Raw genomic sequence first — 11,831 nt, 5'->3', positions numbered from 1 at the left:
TGAGCAATGGCTCATAATTCATACTTTTTACAATGGTCTTTTGTATAACACTAAATTGACTATTGATGCAGAAAAGAGAGGAGCACTAATGAATAAGAATTATGCATGCTTATGCGCCGATAGAAGACATGACTCAAAACCACTACCGGTGGACGAGCGAGAGGGAAATTGGTGGTACAACACCATCAAACAAGGAAGCCGATATATATGAGGTCTCTCCTCATGATCACTTGGCGGCTAAGGTAGAAGCACTCTCTCATAAACTCAATAAACTCAATGTAAGTGCCTCTACTCCTTCTTCTCCTATATCTTCATGTGAAGTATGCGGTATTGCGGCCACTCTAGTGATGAATGCCCGGCTAGGGAGTGCTCTCTTGTTTCCCGAACAAATAAACTATGCCCAATACCAAGGTATGAGTCAAGGGCAGAATTTTTACAATAAAAATCAATTCGGGCAGCAAGTAGCACCACCGAGGCTATGGCAACAACCAAAGGGTGGCTCGAAATCTAATCTTGAGCTTATGTTGGAAAATTTTGTGCTAAACCAAGAAAAACAAAACCAAGAGCTTAAGTCGCAAACTAGACTTCTAAAAGAGTCGCTTGACACTCTAACCTCTAAGGTAGACTCTCTTGCCATAAGCAACAAATCATTGGAGACCCAAATCTCCCAAGTAGCCCAACATGTTTCTTCTACCTCTCAAACACTGGAATTTTTCCGGGACAACCCGAGGCCAATCCTAAAGCACACATCAATGTTGTTACCCTAGAAAACGGCCAAGAGCTAGAAAAACCAAAGGTTGAAATTGTGCAAGGCGAGAGAATCCCTAGAAGAAAGTGAAAGTCCGGTAGATACAAAGCCCTATGTTCCTAAAGTCCCATTCCCTCAAAGGCTTGTTAAGCCTAATCTAGAGGACAAATTTAGGAAGTTTGTTGAGCTAACACAAAGTCTACACACCAAGGTCCCGAAAGTCTTGTCCCAAATGCCCACCTATTCTAAGTTTGTTAAAGACGTCATCTCTAAAAGAGAATCCCCGTGGGCAATGAGACGATAACCTTGACCAAAGAGTGTAATGCCCTTCTAGGAGGACCACCCAAGCTTGGTGACCCCGGTAGTTTTGCAATCCCTATCATGATAGGAGACACAAATGTGGAAAGAGCCTTATGCGATCTAGGAGCTAGTGTGAGCATGTTACCCTTGTCCCTCTTCATGAGGATAGGAATAGGAAACCTAAAGCCAACGGACATATACCTTAAGCTTGCAGTATTGCACTATTATCGATCCCGTTGGTTTTGCGGAAGATATGCCCGTTTTAATAGATGGGTGTTTTGTTCCGTGATTTTGTGGTTGTTGACATTCCCGAGGACCCTCAAGTCCCAATCCTACTTGGAAGACCTTTATTAGCCACGGCGGGAGCGATCATAAATGTTAGAGAAGGATGCATTATGTTCCAAATAAGTGGCATGCTCATAGGTTTCGAAATGTATAACATCAATAGAGGAATCACCAGACTACTCCTTGTTCGAAGCCGAAGATCATGGTGGAAAGCAATGCTCTTCACCACCACTGGCTACCATCACCTCTTTGACCCATTTTAGGGATCACCACTAATCGTCAAGCTAATGACGTGAAAAGAGCGCTTCGTGGGAGGCAACCCACGCATTTTTTTATCACTTTATTTCTCGCTTGTTTTGTTTTGTTTTTAATTGTTTTGTAGGTACATGTACGATATGTGAAAGAAAATTTGAAAAATTTTGACTCGGAAGACCAGAACAGCGCACCGCCCACGCCTCATTACGCGTGGGCGTGCGCATTTTTTGAAAAAAATTGCCCGGGGGAACAGCAAGGTCCGCACGGCCCACGCCCGCAAGGCGCACGGCCGTGCGCGACACTTATGTGTATATTCACATGATTTTTCTTCTTCTTCCTCTTTCAAACCACACAAAAACCTCCCTCATCCACTTCTCTCTCTAAACCTCCATTTTTCTTCAACCTTCAACCTCACATATCTCCATCAAAACTCAACCAATCCACTCCAATCTTTTACCCAAACCATTCCAAATCCAATTTCCAACATAAACATCCAAACAAAACCAAATTTCATCCACTCAATCCAAAACACCCAATTTTCGTATTCCTTCATTATCCCACACAAAAACCACCAATTTTTCACCCAAACCCAACAAACTACTCAAAAACTTCACTTCCACCACATACCCAACATCAAACCTTCACTTCCCACACAAAACCTTCATCAAAAACCCACTTTTTCCCACAAACCTAAAATCCACAAAAGTCAATTTTTTTCAAACTAAGTCAAAATGACCGGAAAAAGGAAGGGCAAGGAAATTGACACCACCGGAGGCGCGGGAGGAAGAAAGAAGCCATCAAAATACCACGGCATTAACCTCAAAGGCTCCGACCAAAAAGATAGAAAATTTGCTTTATGATGATTTGCGGGTACCCGAGGTGCAAGTTAATGATGGTGGTGATGAGGAGGAAGCTCAACATGAGCAAGAGGAACCGGTGCTGCATGCCGGTCCCCAATTTGAAGATGACCGGTGGGCTTGGGTGCAAGCCGAATTCCAAAAAGTGCATACAAAGCAAAATCAAATGCACAATGAGATGATTGGAATGCGAGCCGACATCCAACATGGAAATAGAGTGGCGGAAGAAAGCCAACGCCTTGTCACTCAAATGATGCAAAGGTTTGGCCTTAACCGTCCCCCTCCGGGCAACAATTAAGAATGTGAGCTTTCCTCTTCCTTTCTCTTCTCTTCTCTTCCTCTCTTCCTTTTAATTTCTTGTTTTCTTTATGCATTGAGGACAATGCTTCTCCCAAGTATGGGGGGGGGGGAGCCAATAAAGGCCAATAAAGTGTCTAGGTAGTAAGAGTCGTAGTGTTTCAAACTCCCTTGAATTTTTATCTTTTGTTTTGTTTTATTGCGAAAGGCATGTAAGCGGCTAGATAGTTTTCTTGTTTTAATTGTTAAATATGACATATACTTTTTGTTAAGTTCTCTTCCAATATAGGCTAAATAATGTTCTTGTTGTGTACATGAAAATAGCTTCTTGTTGCCTTAAGTTTTTCCAATAGACCCACATTGATTCTAGGTGAACAAAACTTCTCCAATGAGAAAATTCACAGTGCATCCTTTGAGTAAGTGTATGAATAGATATTTTAAGGACCACATTCTAAGTTTAATGGTACATGGACCCTTTAAAGTCTCTAAGAGTAAAAGTAGTATAAGCTTGTGTGGGGAAATTTAATTAACTTTATTTAACGTTGAAATAATATGGGGGAAGCATGATTTTCACTTTTTCACTAAGTTGAGAACACCGCCGGAGCATGGAGGGAAGGATAGTGTACTCGAACAACTCCTACGCGAAGGATGGTACCTCCTTAGTGATTGCATAGCTTCTACAAACTTCGAAAAAAATAGAAAGAAAAGAAAAAGAAAAATTTTTATGAAAGAAGTTACAAACTACAGCACTACTTAGGGTGATTGCCGGAGTAGTGGAGGAAGGAGTGAGTCCCTCTCCGACTTCCTATGAAAAGGTGATATCCCCTAGGCATCTTGTAGCCCCAAAAGAGACCAAAAGAAAAGAAAAATATGGTCCACAATTTAAAATTGAACCAACTTAAATTTAATTCCCACCTTGCTTATATGGAATGAAAATGAGGTTTTTCTCGGTTGATGTACTGTTGGGGTTAGAACCTGTTTCCTCATAATACTGTTTATACGGGAGCAAAGGGGATGCACTACACACACACACTCACTTAGTTTCTCTTGTTGGGTTGAATAGGAATCATAAGGGGCTCTTGAGGTTGTGATTAGTGTATGCTTAGGACAAGGCCTTGGAGGGAACATGTGTTTTAATTCGTGTCATATACTTAAATGTTTTCTATCTTTTGCTATGTCTATGCCTTTTGCTTGAGGACAAGCAAAGATTCAAGTGTGGGGGAGTTTGATAAGTAGATTTATTACGTACTTTAATTAAGTTATTTAGTTTAATTCTATTTAGATTTAATTAGGTTCTATGTGTTTTTATTTATATTTAAGAGCTTTTACTTCAAAGAATCCAATATTATATTTCAGGATCAAATATATGATTTGCAAGGCTTGGAGCTAAAGAAAAGGGATTTGGAGCACAAAAATAGGAGATTTCCAAGATTTGGGACCGAAATATGCACTTGAAGAAATCGAATTCGCTCCCCCAAGTCGCTGAAGAGCGCACGGCCCACGCACGCAAGGCGCACGGCCGTGCGCGATTGCCGGCATCCCTTTTAGCCGCTTTTGCTCCGAACAGCGGTTTTCTACGCAGCCTCGTTGCTTTGACGATAAAGCCCATGGATCTTCGCAGAATATTCCTTCGCTATTTCTTAGGGCTTAAGTCATTAGTAGGCTATAAATAGAGAGCTTGTTCTCCTTGTTTTATCATCTTGAATTTCGAATATTGTATTGTGACGGAATACTATTTCTCAATAAAAGTTCTCGTTTTTATTCAATTGTTCTTATTGTTTTCTTCTTATTCATTCATGGCAACACCAACCATGAGTGAGTAATTCCTTAGGCCTTGGGATTGTTGGGAGAGTCCTATGTCTTGATCCAACAATCCTAATCCGAAACCCTAGTTTATGTAACCCTACTTTTCTTATCTAAATTCACCGTTCTTCACAACGATATTAACAAGTACCAAACTTTGGATGCGAACGCGGAGGGTTAGTACTTGTTAATTCGTTACCCTAGTTATTAAGGTGATGAATCGAACGAAGAAGTCTTAATAACCGAACAAGTGAATTTAGACAAGGATTGCGAAGCATGAGAATAGCCTAGTGAACCTTGGGACTTATAGAATCTCGTACAATCAAGGATCTTAATATAGGAGTTAGCCATGAGAATAGGTCTAACACCTTGAGAGACACACTCCCCGGATATCGAACGAAGAAGGGGATAGGCTTTAGAGAGATTCGTCCTTAGAAACTAGGATTTACATAAACAAGGATTAGGATTAGGATGTTAGGTCAACCATAGGATGAACCAATAATCCCTAGGTTGCCTTTAGCTATTGTTTTCAACCGTCGTTTAGATTACCTTGAAACCCTAATTATCGATTTCTCCCTAACCTTTACTACTTTTGATTGGAATTTAAATAACTCCCTGTGGATCGATACTCTCTCTTTATTACTACTACGGTAAACCCGTGCACTTGCGGATTTACGGTAACAATAACGGATAACTAATACTAGAAATAATAGCATAGCATTCCGAATCACCATGGCCTGGAGAAAATACTTGCACTAGAGTAGATGAGTCGGACTCGAAGACAACTCGGTGTTAGCATCAGCAAAGTGAAGGGCCTCGAGTAAGGCTATTGCTTCTCCCTCCGAAAAGCTCGTCATATTTTTCCGCCGTCGTTTGAGCCCGAATAAATTGTCCACGAGAGTCTCTTGCACAACACGCAAAAGATGTAATATGGTTACGGTCGGGGAACGGGGCATCCACATTGCACTTCAACCACGTCTCGGTTCGGTTTCTCCCAAACATGCACTCTATTAAGCCCGTGTTGCACAACCGGTGGTGAGTGATGTTTATGAACCTCTTGCCATTGCATTCATGCATCTAGTGTTTTTCTACCAATGCTCGTTGAAGTATGATGTGTATCATTCCAAATGACATCATTATGTGCAACCCAAATTTGGCAAAGAAGTAAAGCCACACGACCAAGTGAATAGAGAAGCTTATATAAAAAGAGTTTTTGTTTAAAAAAGAATCGAGTCAACGCAAATATTTTAGTCTAAAAAAAAAACAAGAATTCATGCAAATATCTTTATTAATAAGCAAAGAGATATCTGATGCATATTTTACTTTATTATATGAATTATAATTACAATAGTTAAGTATTGAAAGTTGAATCGATGTATGGAAGGTATGCACTGCTTGATTTGTGCCTAAATATCTTTGTTTTCCTAAATCGATTATACTATAATGTGTAATGCGTGTCGTTAATCACTGAAATCTTCCATATTGGATGAGAGTGGTGTTAATACATCATCGTTTGGATGTACTAAAATTTTCAAAGATGATTTCAAACCGATAAGCAAAATAGGTAGCTTGGAAACAATTACGGATGTAAAAATCTGCTTCATCAATGAATGATATGTATATTTTCTTAAACACGGTTTCGGTTTGGCTTCATACCTTGAAACATTTTAATCAATTAAGGCTTTAAAAGTTGCACATGTTTGGTCTGCGTGACTCCTAATCTTAAGTTTAAACCTTAAACACCTCACTTAACAAAAAATTAAAAATTGCACAAGTCCAAGTATTATGTAAAGTGAAGGTATAAAAAAAGGCCGCACGTTTTATCCTCGGTAAAAGTTGCTCACATGACAATATTACATTCAACACGAATAATAATTCAAATTTTGTAAGTATTATACAATAATAATAAAAATAATAATGATAATGATAATAATAATAATAATAATAATAATAATAATAATAATAATAATAATAATAATAATAATAATAATAATAATAATAATAATAATAATAATAATAATAATAATAATAATAATAATAATAATAATAATAATAATAATAATAATAGAGTAGCAATCAAATTAACAATAACATTGACATAAGGAAACAAAATATGAAAACTTGTTTAAAGCTTGAGTGATAAATCTAGCTCAGATGATCCAGAATCGGAAGGTTCTTCTTCATTGTTAGACTTTGATAGATCACGAATACCATCTTTGGGAGAAGTAGGAGGCACAATTTTAAACTTATTTTGCTTTTCTATGTTTGAGTTTGAACTTGTAGCAATATTTGTAGAAGAATCTCCCAATTTTAAAATAGCACCAATTTTATTATTATTTGTACCATCTTCGATCCTTGAAGTAGTTGCACCGCCAATACCTAGGTTTCCAAACCCTCTATTACCACCCCCATATTTCTCAATGACACGAGAGAAGGATTTAAGATCTCTTGCAACAAAGCACTATGGCTGTACACAAAACTGTGTGGAGTAATCTTAGGGCTAAAATAAGGTGGTTTTTGAATCATTGACTCGGTTCTAACCCCGAGTGACCTATAATCATAAGGTCGAAAAAGAGTAGGGTTAAAGTAAGATTGCCCTAAACCTAAAACACCATCATCATACCTTTGTTTCCGTTGCTTTTCTAAAGTACGTTCCGCCTTATGAGCGTTAAATTGTCCTCCCAACGCTTGTGAAGTAGAAAATTGCCTCTTACAAAAGGAGCATGAAAAGGATCTTGAATCTGAATTCTTCTCTTCATTGATGTTCTCGTCTTTTCCTTGATTGTTGTTGGTAGGAAAACAAGACGATGAACCAATTCGAATAGGGCCAAAAAAATTGTGCTCTTTCACCTTTGACACGGGAACTGAATTTTCTTTTGAAGGCTTCATGAAATCAATAGGTTTGTCGGGTTTTGAGTTTGATGATTGAATCTGTTGATCAATCTCCTTCATATTCATCACTTTTTTTGAGTGGGAAGAATCACCTCGATCTTGTGAAGTGGAAGAGATGCTAGAGGATTCAGAATCCATGGTAAAAATTAGGGATAGCAAACTAAATCTTATGTTGGACTAATGTCGGATAGGTTGTGGTTTTTTTATTAGGTGAATAGAGAAGCTTATATAAGAAGAGTTTTTATTTAATAAATAATTGAGTCAACGCAAATATTTTAGTCTAAAATAAAAATATATATAAAAAAAACAAGAGTTAATGCAAATATCTTTATGAATAAGGAAAGAGATATCTTATGCATATTTTACTTTATTATTTGAATTATAATTACAATAGCTAAGTATTGAAAGTTGAAAAAGTTGAAACGATGTATGGAATGTATGCACTGCTTGATTTGTGCCTAAATATCTTTGTCTTCCTAAACTGATTATACTATAACGTGTACTGCGTGTCGTTAATTATTGGATGAGTGGTGTTAATACATCATCGTTTTGATGTACTAAAATTTTCAAACATGATTTCGAATCGAGAAGTAAAATAGGTAACTTGGAAACAATTACGGATGTAATTTTAATCTGCTTCATCAATGAATGATATGTTTATATTTTCTTAATCACGGTTTGGCTTCATGCGTTGAAACATTTTAATCAATTAAGGCTTATAAATTGTACATGTTCCTGGTCTCATGACCCCTTTGATCTTAAATTTAAACCTCGAACACCTCACTTGACAAAAAAATAAAAAAAGCACAAGTACAAATATTATCTAAAGTGAAGGTATAAACAAAGGCCGCACATTGATCCTCGGCAAAAGTTGCTCACATGACAATATTACATTCAACTTCAATAATAATTTTTTTTTTGAAAGAACTTCAATAATAATTAAAATTTTGAATTTTAGAATAATTTTAAAAATAACCAATTCAGTCAATTCAAAAATAAATAACTATATTAAATTTAAAAAAAATGTAAAAACATTCAACATTCAAAATTATAATTATTATTTATTACATATCCATGAATAGAATTTATTTATTTTTTATTATGATATCTATTTATTTTTTATATAATTTTGTAACATTTTTTAAAACATATTATAATCTTCATAAATAGACATTTGGAAGTATTATTTTTGGAATGATAAGATATATTTTTTTTATAAAAATTAATAATTTTGAAATGAATTTAATTTGAAAGAAAACAAAAGGATGGTATTTATCTATATCTTAATCATACAAATGAAAGTTAAAACGAAGACCTCACATTGATCCTCAACAAAAGTTGCTTACGTCGTAGAATTACATTCAACTTCATTAATAATTTAAAATTTGAATTTTACAATAATTTTAAAAATAACTAATTTAAAATTATAAAAAAAGAATAAAAATAAAAATTATAAATATAATTTATTACATATCCATAAATAGATATTTTTCATTTTTTTAAAATTATGTTATATCTATTTTTTGGTGATATAATTCTGTAACAATATTTTCAAAACATATTATATGTTTCATAAAGTAGATATGTGAATTTATTTTTTGAAATTATATGATGATTTATTTTATTGAATTTCAGAATAATATAAAAAAATATAAATTTTTGAAATGAATTTAAAAAATTAAAATTTCCATCACTTTCAAAAATAAATTTAAAGTTTTAGTCAATCCAAACAAAAATTAAAATTAATGACAATATTTAAAACTGATTTTTTTTTTTTTTTTGATAAGCAAGGAGCGAGGACAGGCATCGGGAGACATCGTCGACATCCCAACTAGGTTGGCACCCCGAGACACCACCATCCTCTCGCCGCCTAACTCAAATAAATTTTATTAAAAAAATGAAAAAATAATTACAAAGAAGGGGGGACTAGGCCAAAACCCTCCGAAAGGAACAGTGATAAAAAAACGGAGTAAAAATAAACAAACCACAAACGAGACTAAGGAAATCCGTAGTTAGGTAAACCGCATACGTCCCGAAAGAAATCCATAGATATAGCACGAGGGAGAGAGTCTATCCAAACCGCCCCGACCACCGAGTGACCCATATTCGCAAAAAAATCAAGACACGAGGTATTACCTTCTCGAAAAATATGAGAAGCAATCACACGAATTCCAAGATTGCGAGCATTTTGCCATACGTTACGAAGCCAAACAGGTACCAAATGAGGACGGGAAAAAATCATGATAGCGCTTGTTGAATCACTCTCCAACCATATATTCCTCCAACCGTTACGGGCAGCACACTCAATAGCAATAATAATGGCCAATACTTCGCATAAAAAACAGACCGCACTCCAATATTACCGGCAAAAGCACCACGGAACGTCCCGCGGTGGTCACGAAACAGCCCCCACAGGCTGCATTCCCACCAATCACCGAACCATCCGTATTAACTTTCAACCACGGAGCGGTGGGAGACTTCCACACAACCGGCACAATATCTCTAATCTTACGGCAATGAGGAGCAACCGTAAAGGAGTCTAGTAACACCGAATCGAAGGAAGGCAAAACCTCTTAGAAACATTACCCGACATTGCTATAAAGGACTGTATACGAACCTTAGCTGCATGCAACGTAGGCACCACATTTGAAAACCGCAAAGCATTTCGTGCCCACCAAATTGAATGAATGGTGTGCAAGACCGCAGCCGAGATATATATCGAGAGATTTGCGAAGAACATCTAGCCGGTCTACAAGAGAGAAGAGAACCAGCAGTAGAACGATCAATAATACAGTTAAGTTTCATACCTATCCAGTCCCACAACTGATTGGCAAAGTGACACTTAGAAGAAAGAGATGCTCCGAGGACTCGTCCGTTGACATACACAAGCTACAAACCGAAACTACAATACATCCTCGACGTCCGAGATTCTCATCCGTTGGCATTTTATTATGATGCAGCCTCCGGTAAAGACAAGAATGCGAGGGAGGAATAGCGGTGCTCCAAATATTTTTACGCCCAAGACAAAACGGTAGCGCTAGGCCGCAGAAATTCAAAAGCTTGCTTCGAATTTAGTTTCCCATCCGAGGTATGGCGCCACACCAACACATCAGGGAGCGGACTTCTTGGTAAAATAATGTTGTTGACATAATTTTGAATGGTTGCATCAGCCGTAAGAGCCGCAGGAAGCCTCAAGGTGCCATTATCTATCACTTCCGACACCGTACCCGTAAGTTTGCGCATGAAATTTAGGATCAAGGTGCATTACATCAACCAATGGTTCTCCAAGCCAATTATCCGTCCAAAAATGAATACTCTCTCCTGATCCAACAACCCACATTGAATTACCTATGACGGTAACTATGTGCGATTTAATTCCGGCCCATACCGAGGACTTGAAATATCGCATATTTGGTATGCCATTCGTGAAATATCTTCTCTTGAAAATGGACGTCCATTGATTTTTCTTTGTTTGAAGGTCCCATGCCAATTTCAGAATTAAAGCCTCATTAAGTAGACGTGTAGGCTTGAGATTCAACCCACCTTCATCCCACGACCGGCACATAGTACTCCAAGAAACCGTGCACACCTTCCGCATTAAAACATCCCCGCTCCAAATGAAATTTTTTATCCAAGTATCAAGCAATCTCAGCAATCTTGTGGGCCACAAATATATATGAAAGGAATAAACAAGCATCCCATGAACAATAGATTTAACCAACTGCACCCCGCCCATGATTGAAAGAACCGAACCCTTCCACGTAGCAAGCTTACTCTTAATTTTGTACGTAATGGATCCGAAATGAATAACCTTCGGCTTCCCTTGAAAAATAGGGCAGCCAAGATACATAAAAGGAACAGCTCCCACATTGAACCCTAACATATCAGAGATCATGTTCACACGAGCAACCGACATAGAACCCGTATAAAAGCGGCTTTTGGCATTATTGATCACTTGTCCCGAAACCTCCGAATACTTTTAAAAATATTAAGAAGCTCCCTAATATTAGACTTCAAACCTGTGCAAAAAATCATAATATCATCAGCATACAACACATGGGTAGGAAGATAAGTGCCACGACAATATGACATAGGAATGAGCCGTCCTTTCTCTCGGGATGCGAGAAATCGCCCCGCTTGAGAACTTCCTCCGCCGTACAAAATAAAAGTGGTGAAAGAGGATCACCCCGACGAACCCCGCGAGAGCAAGAAAAGAAACCAACCGCCTTTCCATTGACCAAAATAGACAACCTTGCGGATTGGAGAATAACAAGAATCCAATTAATGAGCGTGGAAGAAAAACCGAAGTTATTTAGCACCATGATTAAAAAATTCCAATCCAACGTGTCAAAAGCCTTGGAGATGTCGACTTTAATAGCAATGTTTCCCCCATA

The 11,831-nt window shown here is 37.3% G+C and overlaps 1 pseudogene; it reads right to left on the bottom strand.

Moving 5' to 3' along the window:
- Window positions 1-6,643: 6,643 nt before the first annotated feature.
- On the bottom strand, window positions 6,644-7,597 carry LOC146899445 (uncharacterized; annotated as a pseudogene).
- Window positions 7,598-11,831: the final 4,234 nt, after the last annotated feature.

The sequence above is a fragment of the Medicago sativa genome, chromosome 8, assembly GCF_051527215.1.
Source record: "Medicago sativa cultivar Bolivia chromosome 8, Bolivia_mono, whole genome shotgun sequence".
Taxonomy (NCBI): domain Eukaryota; kingdom Viridiplantae; phylum Streptophyta; class Magnoliopsida; order Fabales; family Fabaceae; genus Medicago; species Medicago sativa.
The sequence above is the reverse complement of the archived record's forward strand: the minus strand, read 5'-3'. Positions and strand labels throughout refer to the sequence as shown.